At 40.1% G+C, this 16,074-nt stretch overlaps 1 protein-coding gene across 1 annotated transcript in view; it reads left to right on the forward strand.

The window, feature by feature from the left end:
* The first annotated feature begins 3,486 nt into the window (after nt 1–3,486).
* The window catches only part of adgrf6 (adhesion G protein-coupled receptor F6), an 88,150-nt gene continuing 75,562 nt past the window's right edge, over nt 3,487–16,074 (forward strand). The window contains exon 1 of the mRNA XM_063222155.1: nt 3,487–3,685. The gene's annotated coding sequence lies outside the window, so the exon portion shown is untranslated. The remainder of the gene's footprint in view (nt 3,686–16,074) is intronic.

The raw sequence follows: 16,074 nt of genomic DNA on the forward strand, positions 1-16,074 counted from the left end.
TCTTTAAAAACACGTTAATAACAATTAATTTTATCCGCAACGTTCAGTTGCCAAGTTGAGGAAGTGATTGTGGTTAGGTTACCCCGACAACCATACTGGGCGTGCTTGCATTCGTCGCGCTGCCAGACAGACACTTCGCAACAAAAACTGAGCAAGGGGCGATAAACGCAGCAGGACTGAAACGTCTTTGCAATCACACTGATAGGCCTACCCCAACCACAGATTGTGCAAAGATGTGCTCTTCTTGCAGACCCCCTACCCCAACTGCAACATATTTTCATTACCAAATTAGATGCGCTGGGTCTAACGCGCATAGAATCTTCAGGTGGAAGGTGTGGGTTGATGCCTGATTAAACACGGCTATCAGCCAATCAGAATCGAGAACCGGTGTTAGATATCGCCAAAGACTCTTGAGACAAGAGGGCTTACTCACGTCATAACAGCGTAGTGCGAAATGATGGCGACGGGAGTACGGAAATTTTATTATTCTTCTACGGTCAGTACTGGAAGCATCAGGGAAGCATGCAATGACACTTCCACGAGGGTCGGAGTGTGGAACAGGTCATAGGACAGCGTGAATGTTTGTCAGCTGTCCTTAATTACCCCCAGCAATTACTGCTGACCAACAGCTGCCGTTAATTTGGCCACAAATTATCCATCATGGTGTCGCCCCCACTGACCATGCGCAAGGGAGTACGAAAATTGTATCCATCTCACCCACTGACCAATGACTATAGTGCAAGGGAGTTAATTTTCCCTCCACTCGTGTCCTCAGGCAACGCCCCCGTACTACACCGTGGCCAAAGCATTTTCCCCCAAGAGATTGTTCTTCTGTTGAGTTTCTTTGATATCGCTCTGAAATGATTTCATTCCACCCCCGGTTCAAAGATTCAAGTTGTTGAACTTTGTTTGATGGCTTGTGACCACACATCTTCCATTTGATCACATTTCAGGGGTTTTCCATGGGACTCAGGCCTAGAGATTGTGCTGTCCATGTATCAGGGTATTGATTTGGTGGTCCTCCATCCACACCTTTATTAAACAAGCTTTTTTTTTTAGGATTTTAGAGCAAAAGCCTAATACATGTTAAAACATGTTACACTACTCTACCAAGACTATCAAGACTACCAAAACCGCTAAAAACGAAGATACTACAAAAACCTTTCCGTCAATCAGGGTCCCACTTCTCAAAAGCATTACTGCTGAGCAGTTAGCAAATTAGTAGGTTGCCTATGGGAAATTGCATTGCAGCAAAGTAAGTGCTGACCTAATTGACGCTGTTGAGAAATGCCCTCCAGGTCGTGTAAAAGTTAATTTGGTCAACAAAGAACTCAAAAATGTCAGTGCCACATGTTCACATGGTCAAGTGCACATTGTGCCAGGGCATGCTCTGTGTGGGGGGGACCATGAACTGCACAGTAAATTCTGCAGTGCTCATTTAACACTCAGGGAATTGATTTGACATCATTTGGACTTAAATGAACTCTCTAAGTGTTGAATTAACACAGCAACATTTACTTTGTGGGTGTCAGGGGGGAGCGGAGGAGGTAGGATATGTAGCCTACCTGTATGAAGTGTTGCCAGATTGAGCAGTTTCCCACCCAATTGTAGCCTGGTGAACCAGCGCCACCCGCTGGACGCCAAAATGTTTTGTCTACGGGTGGGTCTGGCCTCGCATAATGATTCAATGAAGCCAGAATGCCATGAATCTGGCAAACCAATTACAACGCAAAGATGTGTTTTGAATCAAAGCGGGCAGGGTTTTGAGGGAAGGTTGTTCTCATCAACAATCTTCGGATGTATTATGCATCGAGGCCAGACTAAATTAGACATCCACATTTAGTCTGGTTTATCAGGCTAACCCAATTGGGCTGTTTAGGATGTCTGTCGGTAAAACAAAGGGTGTTGAGTAGGTTTCTCTGAAGATTTATGGCCATAGTATTCACTGGAATTAAGTTCAAATTGCCTCCTGGTGGATTTTGAGCATTTTTGGGGCTGGTAATCACCTGTCACATCTGGTAACCTTGCCTGCGTGTGTTGTGGTGGCAATGAGGTTGTGGGACTGTCACTACCTTCCCCATCTATGACCTTGACCCACACCTCAGTCACATGATGTGAGGGCCAAACCCGGAACGGCTACCTTAGTCAGGTAGGTGGCTTTAGTAATACCTTTTAACTTGTTGTAACCATCTAGGATGAGGAATGTTGAGAGTGACCTACTTGGCTGACTGAAGGTATACTGTATGTTCATATGCAAAATATTACAAATCATAGTAGCAGCAGTTGTGTAACATCATGAACTTTCTTGTCAGCCATCTGCTTGTTATTGGCCATTTTCTTTACTTCAACCTTAGCCTCTTTGTGCAGATGGATGCGTTACCATTCACGCTTTGTTGAAAAGACTCAACTACATCATAACAACATACTGTAGATATGACATTACCGAAAGCTTTGAGTTCACAGATGTAAGGCTTGGTCATTATTATGTTGGCGTCAGTAGTGTTATGCCATAGCCTCTATGCGCAAAGTTTACAGGTATGTATTGTTTGTGAATGGCTGAGGATGTTTATGTGTCTGTGTGAGAAAATGGTGTCTATATGTATAGCAAATGAGATGTGTACTACAAGATCTATTGAAAAGAAAATAAAGGTCCGCAACACTGGTAAATGCTCCCAAATATTTAATGGCACGACGTTTCGGACTAACCGTCCTTCAGAACATTGCAACACAGACGACAACAAGATCTAAGCTGATGGAACTAAGCAGTCTGATGTGAAAAGAAATATCCCTAAGGGACAATAAAGAATCTAATCTTATCTAAAGGGGTTCGTCAGATTACATAAAAATGTTCAGATGGAAATCATGACCTCTTTATTTCTACATGTCTCACCCAGTGTCTTCGACGGGCGTAGTAACGAGTTGTGGTGGTGCATTTTTTTTCTCTTCATTCCTTATTTCTTAACATGTTACTGCTGCTGCACTCCACTCATTTGCCTGCAATGAAATTTGAGAAAGCCTCATTTAGGGAGCCCAAAAGAGGGGATGCAAATGCACCTCTGCATCCCCATTTCCGGCACCTATGTGTCTGTCTGAAAATATTTCAAAGTAAAAACCATTTGCCTTGTTGTCTGGAAAAAAAGAGGCCTGAATACAGACAGGGTTAGCTTATACCAACAAGCGGGCTATTATTATGGTGAACAGACAAGAGGCGGCAAGCATGGTTAGGAGGATCACAGAAGTATGCACCTGTATGATAAAATTACAGATTGGCATCTGTAGGGAACAATGCTTTCTACGTCCTCCAGTGGAACCAGGAAAGAGAAAATCACTACAAAAACAGGTCCAACCAGGGTTTTTCTACTCACGCCTTCTGCCTGCCTGCCTTGCGCGCCCGTGTGTGTGTGTGTGTGTGTGTGTGTGTGAGTGTGTGTGTGTGTGTGTGTGTGTGTGTGTGTGTGTGTGTGTGTGTGTGTGTGTGTGTGTGTGTGTGTGTGTGTGTGTATGTGTGTGTGTGTGTGTGTGTGTGTGTGTGTGTGTGTGTGTGTGTGTGTGTGTGTGTGTGTGTGTGTGTGTGTGCTCTATAGCCTTGCCGATGCTGAAAGCGTGTCAGTCGTGATTGAGTCTTGAACAGTTGGAGGATGACATGACTGCTCAAAACACAACTGCCCCAGAACGTACAACTTTGGTAAGTTGCTTTTTTTTTTTGCATGTCTGTCTCTGCCATTAAGTGTGCAGTGATAAGGAATAGATATTCATTGGTGTTGACATTAATGTAAACTCACGTGTTACCAACGTGAACACTTTGACATGTATTTTGAGTTCATTCTTCTCTGCTTATGGAGATTGTGATGACAGAGTGGTTTTCAGGTATTCCTTCTGACAACGCTGGTCATTTTTGGTGCTGCTATCTTTAGGTTATACCCTAAAGCAACACATAGTGCACCTTTCTACTGGAAAAAAACGATGTGCACAAAAATGATGTTGTTACCCTACAAGTTGTTGCTGGTAGCGCAGCCAAAACGCTTTAAGCTAATCATGAATATTACAGTGAAAAATGGTCCCATTGCTGTATAAAATTATTGCGCCCATGTACACTGTGTTATGCTACCACCACAATTTACCAAATTACTGAAATGTCAATCATCACCACGGGGGCAAAGTGTGTTAATGATTCTCCTCGACCAATATAAAATCAATAGACCATAAAAATAACATCATTTTGAAATTAATATAAATATCTCGCTGGTGCATTCAGGTCTTTGATCAGATCCGATTCTCTCTTCAGGATTCCAGGATGTGTCTCTGAAAACTGTAGATGCTAATCAAAGTCAGAACGATGCAATCAGTTAAATGTGAGGGAAAAAGGATTGTCACAGGAGATTACTTCAACAAACGTCCCTGTAAATGGCCATCTACATTTTAAACTTGCTGAAATGAATTTGAAAATCACTCTTTTTTGTAAAAAAAAAAAAAAAAAACACAAACTGAATCAGGTCATTGACAAGGCCAATGGCAACTGGAATGACTGAGATGTTTTGAGTAGAGTAGAGCTGGGTAGAGACAGTAGTTAACAAAGTAGGTCACAAACCCCGATGTAGAAGGTAGTCTTCAGCTTGAGGCAAGTGCCAAGACTATCATTTTGACCACAGTGTTAGTCTTGGCACTTGCCCCAATAAAGCTGAAAGCTACCAGCTACTGTACATTTGTAGACGCTCCAGTGACCTTCTTTCTTACTAGCACTTGGTCCTTTCAAGTGACAGACCAGATTGTGAAGTGCAGGAGCGCGGATGGACATTTTTCTTCTTTAGAGGCACCAGTTATCTCTGCTCTGAATCTTAATAACCTCAAGACACCTGGGTTTAGGACATGCCACTTGAGCAAGATGATGGCTGGAGGCCCATTAAAATCTCCGCAAGGCACATGTCAAATTCACAGCAAAGAGTCATTGCACAATGTCACATCACAACATTCCTGACAATACACTCCGCTTGTACAAGCACGACACCATCCGTGAATATGACCTGTTATCTCGACTCGCCCCACAATTACCAGGAGGATGGTAGACTATTGTGTGTTAAAGGAACAGTCCACCCTTTTTTGATTTTCACATATTTGCAGTATTTCCCAGCATTATTAATGAATGTGCATATCATTTTCGTCTATGTGTTTCCACTGCCTAGTTTAACAGTATCCAAATTAAGCGTAGCAATGCAAGTCTATGGGGGCAAAGAACACATCATCAAATGTACTTATAAAGTACTTTAAAATTAATGTAAAATTCACCAGAGTGCAAAACAGCTATTTAACCCTCTGGTTGTGTTACGGTCAAAAATGACCGTTTTGAAACTTCATTCTTAAATAACTTCTCTATTTCTCATCATACACAAATGACACTTCATGATATCCTCCAGCTAACCCATTCAAATGGTCAAAATTAAATACAATGAAATTCCTAAAAAAAATTGTGGAAGATACACCAACTTGTTACATTCATGGTGTTTCGGTCAAAAATCACTGGACCATTAATTTACATCTCCCAAAGTTAAATACAGTTATATTACATTCATTACATACTTTTTTAAGCTTTTCAGAATACAACCATATGTGCCACATTAGTATAGATGTTTACATTTAGTTGAAATACTTGAAAAAAGTAAAGGTGTTCCAAACGGCCTGAAAGCCTCTGAGAGGCCCTAGACTCCAGACCAGAGGGTTAATAAAACGAATTGGTGCAAGATGAGGGGAAAAAAAGCCTACAAATCACTAAAACAAAGCAGAATAACATTTAAATCACATTGGAAATGTTTCAAAAGGATGTCTAAAAGGTATTAATCACAAAATATGAAAATCAGATTTTTAATCAATGTATTATTACCTTTTTTGCGTAGGCGGTCAATTTTGACCGTTAACACCATGAACGTAACCATGTTTCTAACACAACCAGAGGGTTAATCCTGTCCTATGATCATTTGTGGCTTGATGCTAACGCCTCCATTTACTTCCAGTGATTATGCTAAAATATGCTAATAATTCTGATCCAATACATCTAAGTACTGAAAAAACTGAGAAGAAAATTATATGCACAATCATGAATAATGCTTGGAAATACTGGAAATATGTGAAAATCAAGGGTGGACTGTTCCTTTAAAACCAGCAATACAGTTGGAAATTGGCTGGTTAATATTGCAAAACTGTATGAGCAACACAGAGCCTGATACAGTATGTACTGTTTTGGTCCTACCTCAGACACCACAAAGGACTGTAGATGAATCATTGAGGGTTGACAATGAAAGAAGACAATGACACCCGTGTTTAGTTGTCATATTTTCAAGGCAGTGCCTAATGAGTTGCCCAGAGGCGCTTGAAATAGCCTCTAATTACTGTTGCAGTTTAAATTGCTTGTCACGAAACTCTGCAGACTGTCGCTCATAGGCAGTGCAAATAAGTACATTTTATTGTTGTTTTTTTTGCGTGGCTATCTAATGTTCGCTCATGTGCAGTTTTGCATCATTAGCCATTTGGTTGGGTTTCTTTTTTTTTTTTTTGGTAAGATATTTTTATTTGCTTTTTGGGCCTTTCTTTCGGATAGGACAGTGAAGGTGCGACAGGAAGTGACTGTGGAGAGAGATGGGGAAGGGCTGGGAAATTACCCCGAACTCGAACCGGGGTCCCCGTGGGCATGCAAGCCCAAGTGTGGGGGGCTTAAGGTTGGGGTTTTTTTGTGCTGGAACAAAACATACTGCGTTCATGTCCTCTCAGAAAAATACAAGGTGCTTTATTTGCTTTATTTGTTCTACCTACTGCAGAGACTGAACAACCCCCACAACCCCTCCCCAAAACCACACACCTTGGAAAACACACACACACACACACACACACACACACACACACACACACACACACACACACACACACACACACACACACACACACACACACAGAGCCCAACCTTAAAATATTTGTGGGGCCCTTGTAGGCCCCTTCCAAATCTTTGTGAGGCCCTTCCATACATATTAACCCTAACAATAGCTAAAGAATGCTAAACTCTGCCGAAAACCAAAACAATCCCTAACCCAATCTGTAACAGCGGAAATGTATTTACACTTTTAGTTTTACCAGTAACAACAAAACTACCCCAGCAAAAGGGGTCCAAACATATGGGGTCCAGGATTTGGGCCCCATGGAGCAAGGGCCCCAGCATGTGGGTGTGCTCCAATAGCAGTGGCCTCACAAAGGTAGATTGGTGTAGCGCGCACACACACACACACACACACACACACACACACACACACACACACACACACACACACACACACACACACACACACACACACACACACACACACACACACACACACACACACACACACACGGAAGAGTTCCATTTCATACACTGGTGATTTTATATGTGGGTGATTTTTAGTCCACTATACGGTCCACTGGTTGGGAACCAGTTTGCATTTTGGAATCACAACATAGACCTGCTGACCTTGTTTTATTTCAATGTTGTTCATTTCCTGGTCAACATATTCCCAACACTTTGTCTTTCGTAGTATATCTGCCTTTGTGTCACGCATCTTGCATGCTCTTGTCTCAGCTTCTGTATCAAGTTGTCTTGGAGCAGATATGGGGCACCTAAGTCACGCCCTCTACTTCCTGGTTCATGGGGCAGAACGTTGCAAAAAAATGAATGGAAGTGAACGAGGCGAGACGTGGTGGATGTGTGGTGCATAAGTGGAGATCCAAGGTTTGGATTGTTGACGAAAAACCACTCATTTCAAGCCCAGTAATTATTTTTTGACTCCCTCTGCCCCATGAACCAGGAAGTAGAGGGCGTGACTTAGGTGCCCCATTATCATGCATCTTTTTTTCTGAACATCCAATGGTCGGTAGGCCTAAGGGGGAAAAAAGTATCGGAGGGAGTTGGGTAATGAAAAGGCTGCACAATGTACTGTAAGTGTAACGGATTCCAACTAGTAGAGTTCAGCAGTAGAATGTTAGTAAAATCTCCCTCTTGAAGCCTGATACAGTATAGATAGCGCTGAGCTATCTCAGTTAGCTCAGCCGTATTATGCTGTGCTGTGCCATAGGCAAAGCAAAGCAAGGCAAGTTTATTTGTATTGCACATTTCATACGCAGGTGCAACTCATTGTGCTTCACAAAAATAAATGCAAAAATGAAAGGAAACAAGAAAGAAAGAAATTAGAGTCAAAGAAAATTAAAACATTAGGATAAAACATATGGTAAAATAAGAATGAAAACATCATTTAAGCTAGGGGAAAGCATCTGAGAACAGCTTCGTCTTAAGTCTGTAGTTAAAGCTATCACTCGTGGTTGCATTTTTTACATAATCTGGGAGCTGGTTCCAAAGCTTTGCAGCGTAGAAGCTAAAGGCTGCCTCTCCACTCTTTGTTTTGACTTTTGGAATTACCAGCAAATTCTTCTCGTTGACCTTAGTGACCCGGTTGGTGCATACCGCTGAAACATATCCAGTAGATAGGTGGGTCCCATTCCATTTAATGATTTAAACACAAGAAGCATTGCCTTAAAAATCAATTCTGTAGCTTACTCTGGGAGCCAATGCAGCCATATCAAAATTGGAGTAATGTGGTCAAATTTCCTTGTTTTCATAAGAACCCTTGCTGCTGCATTTTGGATTAGTTGAAGCGGTTTGATGGTCTTTTTGGGGACCAATGTGCAATGCCCTATGCACAAATAACTGCTAAGTCAATAAGTCACTTTGTATAAAAAAAACATGTACAAACCCCAACTCCGGTGAAGTTGGGACGTTTGGTAAACAGTGGATAAAATCAAAATGCTATCATTTTCAAAACATTCAATCTATTCATTAGATGGAGAATAGTGAAAAGACAACATATTAAGTGTTAAAACCGAGAAAAAATATTGTTTTGGGGGACATATGTACTCATTTATAATTTGATAAATGCAACACGTCTCAAATAAGTTGGGACGGGGATCAGTAAAATTGAGTAAACATCCAAATAAGATAAAACAACAAAGAAGAACATTTCAAAATGAATTGTACTGACGGACAATATAGGTGTATAGGCTGAGTCACTCAGAATTAAAGATGCAAAGGGAATAATTACCATAGTTATTACATACATTTTTGAATTCCCTTTGATTTACCACGATTGAGTGTATATAAGACATATTTTTGTTACTAAAATCATTGTATAGGTTCATGACATCATGAAATATATATTGGCTGTAGTCTCACTCTAGCACTCCAGGAATTAGAGCTATTGAAAATTGACCATATTAAGAATGCTTAACCCTTTAACGCATAACATGGGTCTAAATAGACCCGGCTGAGTTTAAAATTTCTATATCTTTGTAAGAATACAATTTTCTTACTCAGCACTCCATGAATTCCTCAATTGACTTGTTTTTGTCCCTTAGATGACTTAATTTATTTTTGTTTATTGTGTATTGAAGCCGAAAATATACAACAGAAGTCTAAGGATTAACTGGAGAGACAGACGTTTCGGAGCTAGTCCATTTTCAATGTACTGGAGACATTGAAAATGGACTAGCTCCGAAACGTCTGTCTCTCCAGTTAATCCTTAGACTTCTGTTGTATATTTTCGGCTTCAATACACTTTTTCACACAAGTCTTGTGTGCGCCTCCTTTTTTCCATTATTTTGAGTGATTATATACACTGTGTGCAGAATTATTAGGCAAACATGTTTTTGACCATATTGTCTTTTTTATGCTTATTTTCCAACAGGAATCTATATGAACTTGAAAACCTATCGGATTTAAGCATTCCAGGCCATGCATATTTGTATAAAAATATGGGGCTGTCGTCGAAGGTGCCCAACACCTTATATCAGGTGTGCATAATTATTAGGCAACTTTGTTGTCTTCTTGGAAAATGGGCCACAAAATAGATCTAACAAACTCTGAAAAGTCAATTAACAATTTTGAAGTCTTCTAGAGGGATGTGGCTGTCGTGAAATTGGCAAGACGTTGGTCACTTTACCACAGAATTATGAAATGCATCATTACAAAGTCATCAGTCTCGTAAGAAATGTCACTGGCAAAAATTGAGATGAATTTAAGGTGGAACTACAAAAAAAGTATTACCCTGCAGTCCTATAATATTACACAATAGAAACCTACACCGAGTGTCCAGAAGAACAGGGCATTGAGCACTCAGAGATATGACCAAGGTAAGAAGGGATGACACCAGACAAGTTAATTAAGTCAAGACTGGGTCAAAAATAGAGAGTTTTCAAAGTTAGGCCTATTATGGACTTGGGAAAGTGACTCTTGACAAACAGGGTGGATGAGCCCATGGCTGGATCATTGAGAGGAAGACATTTGCTTATTTTGAAGACCATGGTATTTATGCTGTACTTTGCTGGCATTTGAGTGGAACTCAGGAACTCATGTAAGTGTGCACATTGCTGATCTAGCCATAAACTCATCTACCTGGTCCATTAACAGTCACCTTCACTAGTTCATAAAACCATTGAAAAAACATTTCTTGACCCAGTCTTGACTTAAGTGTGTTGTTGAGTGGTCTTCAGGTTTCAGCCTGTTTTACCTTGGCCAAGTCTCTGAGTGCTGAATACAATGTTCTTGTGGACACTCAATGTAGGTTTCAGTTCTGGAATATAACAGCACTGCAGGTAATAGTTTTGTGGTAGTTTCATCTTCAATTCTTCTAAATCTGGCAGTGACTTTGTGAGCTCATGTCATGTGACACTGATGGCTTTGTAGCATTGCTTTAGACGGATGTGACCAATATTTCAAGACAGCCACACCCCTCTGGAAGACATCAAAATTGTTTATAGTATTTGTGGAGTTTGTTAGATGTCTTATGTGGCATATTTTCCCATAGGAAAGCAAAGTTGCCTAATAATTATGCATATAATATGCATATATGCAAATAGGCTATTGGGCTCCTCCGATCACACCGTATCTATATTACTGACATGGAATGCTTAAATCCAATAGGTCAGCAGTGGTCAACAGTGGTCAAAAACTGTCCGCAGTTTATTTGTTCCTTACTGGAATCCTTTTAAATATATTTTAGTTCCTTACGTGAAACACTTCAGACTTAGGCTATGTCTGCAATAATGGGAACTTATTTATGTGTATATTTATATAAGATACATAAATAACACCCATTTTGTGCATTAAAAACAACCTACATTACAACTTTTAATCCATTAGCTATTAAAATACATTAATTGTGGAAGTTATTACAGTGAAAGATTTAGACTTCCATTAGAAATGAATGCGGGCCATTTTCGATCCATGTCTAGAAATTAGTGATTTAATTCCAACTTCATGTTTATTTGTAAAATAAAAATATAAGAACATTTTAAAAAATACTTTTTTAAATTAAGGACCACCTATGTAATTACTTGAAGAAGAATTATGGGATAAAATGTATTGGTTTTAGAAGTTGTGTGAGAGAATACATGATTAATGCTCAGAAATACATTGGAAATGAATGCGGGTCTATTTAGACCCATGTTATGCGTTAGTGTGAGTCCAATGGCTTATGCATTAAAGGGTTAATGCGTGCAAATGATACAGGGGTGTAACATTCTCCTAAGCACCTGAGCTCACTTGAAATAGACCCAGAAGACATGGGAAACTGTCCTTTGCTTACAGAAGTCGGCAGAAGTTGTAGAAGTCCATTCTTTTTGACAATAATAGAGCATTGCACATCCTGTGCTACAGTGAAAATGGACCATCCAACTTGTGTTAGTGCTAGCTTCAAAAGTCAGCCTCCATGATGGCATGCGGGTGCAGTAGTGCATTGGTTAAGATCTTCTCACTCATCTGTAGAGTTAAATACAGTGCTGAATGGTATAAATGGGTTTTAAACAGCCTGAAAAGCCACTCATTCATTATATTTTGAAGGGAGATCTTCGATTACTGCCACATAGTAAGGTCAAATTGCATTCTCTACTATGTTTTAACAGTTTGGCTCCATCATAAGGACCAGCAGGTGATAAAATGGTGGGATTTTGGTCAAGAACTGTCACACTGTAAGCACTACATAGGAAAACATTGCAAAACATGACAAGGAATACACCCACCATTTAAGCTGGTGAAATCATGTCCAAAATAGACATTAACATTGTTTTTTTATATAAAATCATCTCATCGGTTAATGTAATTAACTGTTAAAGGGACACTGTGCAGGAAATGGTCAAAAAAGGTACTGCAACTATGCTGCTCATTGAAACTGGGCTGCCTATTGCCAAATTTGACCTTTTCATGATAGTTTACTAAGTAATAAACTAATATTTTCTAGTGTGGCCCAAGTACAGTCGTTTTTACAGCTAAAAATTGCTATTTCTGGAAATTCAAAATGGCGGACCATGGAGAAGATCCCTCTTTTCATGTATGAAAACTGCAATTTTTCCAGTCATAATGAATACTTAGAATTTGATGGTGGTGGTAAATATTCATGAAAAAGGTAACATTAGTGAATTGGCAGCATGAATTCTGGAAATAAACAACTAAAAATCTCACACAGTGTCCCTTTAAGTGTTGTCCTTTGTTTTGTTTTTAGTCTTCCTCGACATTTGCTGCCATTTATTGTCCCCGTCCCAACTCTTTTGAGACGTGTTGGATTTATCAAATTAGAAATGAGTACATATGTCCCCCAAAACAATATTTTTTCTCGGTTTTAACAATTAATATGTTGTCTTTTCACTATTCTCCATCTAATGAATAAATAGACTACCCTAATAGATAAATGTTTTGAGAAAGATAGCATTTTGATTTTATTCACTGTTTACCAAACGTCCCAACTTCATCGGAGTTGGGGTTTGTAAGATGTAATGTGAAGATTAAGGTAAAACTCTGACTTGCTTGATGAAATGGGAGTAGTTGCTAATCATGTAATGTCAACATTAGTGCAGCAGAGAGACAAGTATGTAACCTATGACATTGGGACGAAAGGGCTTTGGTTGACACTTTGGTTGTGTGCTTGATAAGTTTAAGTAGAATTCTGATAGTTTTTGAAATGTGCCTCAGCTGTTTGTGTTCAAGGATGTTGTTAACCGTGAAGACTGCAAGATAAATACATACTGCACTTAGTAAGGCCTGGGATATGCTTGCTGTGTGACTTAACTTAGGCTACGTATGGTAACGAGTGCACATCTTATTAAGAACGATCAGAGCATACACACAATACTGGAGGTATCATCTACTGTAGGGCAGGGGTCCCCAACCTTTTCCATCTTGGGGCCCACTGGAACACACAAATGTCAAAAATGATTGATTTTTAGAAAATAATTTCAGGGCCAACTGGGAATACCTTCGCAGCCCACAGTTTGAGAACCAGTGATCTAGGAAGCAGACAGCCAACGTGGCCCTCATTAATATTTTCCCCCATTGTTTGACTCTACCGCAGCCTCAACATGAACATTAGGTCCTTGCGATCTTTTCAATTTTGCACCATGTGCACGTGTCTACGTACCTTGTCAGGTGGTGTCCAACCACGCTCAAGATTGACGTATTATACACTTGGCAACGTGTTTGTGCACGACATGTGCACACAAATGCACATGTCCTGGGCATTAGGTTCATGTTAGCTAGCATCTATCAGCTCCACTGTGTTGAGTGTGATAGAATAATACACTGTATTCCTCTTCAAGTGGTTATTTGGTCAGATTGAAGACAAAGTTGGACAACTGCTATTATGAACTCTAATGTGTATTATTGTAAAGTGGGTTCTGGGCATGTAGAGAGATTCTGGAGGACGATTGTGTATAAGACTTCCAAAAGATTTATTAACCGTTTATCAGCAAATAACAAAGGCTGCTCACCATCTGACAAATTCAGTTCCCTCCAGAGAGCTCTCCCCAGTGTTCCAAAACATTCAACACAAAAGTCCCCACGCTCTATCCTTTCAACATAAAAGTTTAAGTGTTACATTATTTATGATACTTGTGCTGTACTCCTCTTCAGCTTCCAGGTGGTCATATTGTGGTCTTGCAGCTCAAAGGACTTCAGATTTGTGAAGAGCAGTAATGTAATATTAGTGTTTGTTTTGTGTTTGTGTGTGTGTGTGTGTGTGTGTGTGTGTGTGTGTGTGTGTGTGTGTGTGTGTGTGTGTGTGCGTGTGTGCGTGTGCGTGTGCGTGTGTGTGTGTGTGTGTGTGTGTGTCATTGGTCAATAATACGCAGTAGCCTACTACATTGGAAACTAGAAACTGGTGGTACAGCTAGGTTTTGTCAAATGTAGGCACTATAAAATGGGACTCTTTAGGCCCTTTTCCACTGCCTGTTTTTCACTAGTACCTACTATCTGGAATGCCGTGCGTGAACTCGTCCTCACCAGTGAATCAAAAAACAATCATGGTGGCCACCCGATCTACCACCTTGGACCTCTCTTTAGTTTTACACTTTATTACTTTGATATTAAAATCGAAGGCAGAAATCAGCATTGTAGTATCCAAATACGATGTCGCTCAAACTATGTATAGCTTCGATAGATCAGATATCTCTTGGCCTCATGTTAGTCAAAAAGTCTAGTTGGAAAGTAATGATATGTGACAATGCCAAAACCGTAACTCCAACCATGCTCCGGGTAACACGGTTTGTAATGGACACCCAAACCAGGCTGATTTAACACTCGACACAACAAAGCACGGCATGACCGGGTTGTATGTGGCAAAATGCCTTAGGCGCTGCATGCCATTTGCATCTTGTACACACACACTAATCCTCACACTCAACTCGTGTGGCGTATTGCAATGACCTCCCTCATTCTTGAGAAGTGTTCAGCAGCTATTGGAATTTGGAACTATTATGTTTTGTTTTTTACACACTACTTACCTACAGCATATTACTACATTATTGACATTAAATATAGAAATTCTACATGATTTTTTTTTTACTTCCGCCAAGGAGGTTATGTTTTCGGTCACATTGGATTGTCTGTTTGTCTGTCTGTCTGTCTGTCAGTCAGCAGGACAACTCAAAAAGTTATGAACGGATTTTGATTACTTTCATTTGATAAAATGTTGGTGATGATGTGGATCCAGGATTTTTTTCTTCACAATTGATTCTTCACCATTGCAGGATAGAGCGAATGTTGACTTTCCAGTTTCTAACTCCACAAAAACAAAGCTAAAAGGCTTGAATAAAATTAAGTTGCAACATAGTCAAATACTCTATCAAACAGAACGAAGAGACGAGACCGGAGCAGCTCAGATGGGATGCTTTTTCTTTTTAATTCAAGTGCACAACATGTTAGGGACTAACGTTTCGATGGCAAGCCACCTGGACTCTGATGAAAATGGCTTGCCATCGAAACGTTAGTCCCTAAGAAGTTGTGCACTTGAATTAAAAAGAAAAAGCATCCCATCTGAGCTGCTCCGGTCTCTTCTCTTCGTTCAAGATTAACTGCCTCCCTCCCGTTGATGCACCAGATGTAAAAACAGAAGCGCGTGGAACCCCTTTTGTGTTGATTCTATCAAACAGCTTCTTTGGCAGAGGTCTACACTCTCTGAATACATGTCTAGTTTACTTGTATAACCACTTTCTTGTGTTGCATAAGATGCATACAAGGAAGTAGAACCAAAAATGTTGCACTCATATGCATCCATTAAACAGCACCCATCATGTTTTTTTTTCCTGCTTGGCATTCCACATTCCAGAAACCAAGAGAGTACAATATGTCTGATGAATCACCTCTGCTGCATTGTAAGGGTTTTGGTCACTAAAGCCAATGAAGATGCGAAAAACGCCCAAAGGTGCGATGCCACCACGATATAGCTCGCTTTCACTTGGTTCTGTGTACTTCATGTAGAGGAGCACTAAGCAGCATTTTTAAGTTAATCATCTTTAGGAGTTTGCTGATGTGTAACTTCTTATTGAAGATGCTCCCATCCACAGGCCTATTCACTCTTCGTTGAACATACTCCACTATATCATAACAACATTGCTAGGACATTACAGAGAACCTTAAGTAAAAGATTAAGACATGGCTATTACATTTTTTGTGACAGTAAGGTTATAACATAGACTTCGCTTTAAGGGGTTAAGAGACAATTAACAATGACATTCAGAAGG

Source organism: Engraulis encrasicolus, chromosome 18 (genome assembly GCF_034702125.1).
Source record: "Engraulis encrasicolus isolate BLACKSEA-1 chromosome 18, IST_EnEncr_1.0, whole genome shotgun sequence".
In the NCBI taxonomy this organism is placed as follows: Eukaryota; Metazoa; Chordata; class Actinopteri; order Clupeiformes; family Engraulidae; genus Engraulis; species Engraulis encrasicolus.